General features: G+C 65.1%; 1 protein-coding gene across 1 annotated transcript in view; it reads right to left on the reverse strand.

Moving 5' to 3' along the window:
- Nucleotides 1-2,392, reverse strand: part of AGAP1 (ArfGAP with GTPase domain, ankyrin repeat and PH domain 1) — a 252,155-nt gene that overhangs the window by 186,703 nt on the left and 63,060 nt on the right. The gene's annotated exons all lie outside the window — the stretch shown is intronic.

Raw genomic sequence — 2,392 nt, forward strand, 5'->3', positions numbered from 1 at the left:
CCCGCCCCGCCGCCCGCCCCGCCGCCCGCCCTTGGGGCCGGCTACCTGGGCCTCCTTCCCCAGAGCGCTCCCAACTTCCCCCCTGACTTTCCCGCGGCACAATTATCTTTTAATTCTTTTTGAAAGAGTTCAGAATTCAATTACTGGAAGCCAGCGGAGCAGGCAGGGAGGAAGCGCCCAACAGGGAAAACGCCCCGGGGGCCGCGCTAATCCAGCCAGCCGGGGTCCGCGCTTCTTTGGGGGACCCACTGCAGAAATGCAGCCGCCTCACCACGTCTGGGGGATCTAAAGCCCGCCTTGCGCCTCGGCGGGGCCCTCTCCCTGCTCTGGACAGCGAGGCGAGCGCAGCTGGACCCGGGCCGCCCACGCCAGGGCCGCGGCTTGATGGGAACTTTGGCCTGTGGGGGCGCGGGGGGCGTCGAGCGCATCAGGGCGCTGTTGGCGCCTGGGACAGCTCCCGGCCGCGTGAGCTGCCCAGGCCGGGCTGGGGCGGGAGGCCGGCGCCCTGCGAGGACAGCAGGTGGCCGGCCGCCAGGGCCTCTCTGGACGGCGTGAGGAAGCGCGCGCACGCCGGCTCCCTGACAGATTTATTTTATTATGAGAGAAAGATCTGAGACTCGTCCTCCTTAATAACTGTGCTGACAAGTGACAAGCTCACCCCATTACTTTTCAATGGGAACATTACTCACGCAATATTGAAAATGGAGAAACATTTTCACGTGCTTTTCAAATCTGAGATGATCTATGAAATGGAGAGACGCTGGTGTCCGGCGCTGCCACGAGGCGCCCAGGCCCCAGCCCCGGCCGGAGGGCAGCTGCCCGCGCTTTCTCTCTCGTGAAACAGGCAGCCAGGGGCAGCGGCAGGAGCGCGGACGGCGTCTCGAGTCCCCCGCCCCTCGGCCGCGCACCCCGGGACACGCTGCTCCGTGACGGGGGCCGACCGACCGTCTCGGCCGCCGCCAAGGGAGGGCCAGGGAAACTGGGGACCCCCGGGGACCGCGAGCCACTCGGAAGCTGTGGGAAGCCGGAGAGGCGAGGTGGCCCGGGGCCGGAGTGGGGGCGTCCATTTCCGGGCGAGGCCCGGCTGGGCGCTGGGGCTGCGTGGGTTCTCCCACGAATAACACACAGCAAGGGACAGAACAGCCCTGAGTCCTCTTCCCCCCACATCTCAATTCACGGCAAGCTCGAGCTGGAGGCTTCGGCTCCTAGAACACGGTTCAGAGTTCACCACGTCTTCAAAAATTTTAAGTTCACGGAACTTCCATCCACGGCACTTAGGAATTTCACATATTCCCAATTTCTAAATCTGGAAATCCATCTTCATTATTCGAAGAATAATTAACAGCGAATAATTAACGAAACAAACATAAAAAAGCGGCACCCTGCTCCAGGCGGCACATCTGGGCCGGCCTGCAGGCGCAGGGCCGCGCCAGGGCACGCAGAGCGCAGTTGGCGCGGCTGCTGAGCCTGGCGGGCGGCGCCAGCTCGCAGGGCCCCACCCCGGTCCGCGAGAGCAGGGCTGAGGCTCCACCCACTGGCACCAGGCTGCACCCGGTGACAGGCTGCAACCCAGAGCCGAGCCCAGAGCCCGTCCTGGCGTCCTCGGCGGCACGCGGCATTTTCTGGGACCCCAACAGCACATCCTGGGGTGACCGCCCTAGGGCGCCTGGAAGTGTGACCCATAAAGCAGCCCACGTGCCCCAAAACACCTGCCACAACAGAACTCGAAGCACTGGGCCTGGCGGGAGCGCCTGGAGCCCAAGGCGGCGGGGACGCGGAGGGGCATGCGGTCACCTCCTTCCTCCAAGGGCTGAAGCGAGCCCGTCACCTGCTCATGGGCAGCGTCTCTGCCAAGGGTCCCTCCTGGCAGGCTGAACCTGCCCCGTCCTGACCGACGAACAAGCCGAGGACACAGGTCCGCACGACAGGCCCTGCTTGCCTCCTCTCAGGAGCCGAACGCCGCCCGCACCTGTCTGCCTGGGGTCTCGCCGCCTCCTTTCTGCGCGAGTCACTCTGAGCTGGGCGACGCCCTACGGCAGCCTCGCTCACGGGGCCGCTGGCCGGGCTGCGTGGTGCCACCCGCACACTCCAGTCACCGTGCGAGTCACCCGGGCACAGGCAAGGCAGCGTCCTGGCAGCTTTATGGACACACACGAGAGCCCATCTCCAATGGGGTCCAGGGGTAAACGGCAAAGTCGAGTTGATGACAAGCCCTGGGAGAGGGGCAGAGGACGAACCTGAGGCGCACCTGGCAGGCTCACCTGGTGAGCACACCTGGCAGGCTCACCTGGAAGCAAACCTGGTGGCCTCACCTGGCAGGTTCACCTGGAGGTACACCTGGCAGGCTCACCTGGAGACACACCTGGTGGCCTCACCTGGCAGGTTCACCTGG

The sequence above is a fragment of the Condylura cristata genome, unplaced genomic scaffold (genome assembly GCF_000260355.1).
Source record: "Condylura cristata isolate star-nosed mole 26May11 unplaced genomic scaffold, ConCri1.0 scaffold00002, whole genome shotgun sequence".
NCBI classification, from domain to species: Eukaryota; Metazoa; Chordata; class Mammalia; order Eulipotyphla; family Talpidae; genus Condylura; species Condylura cristata.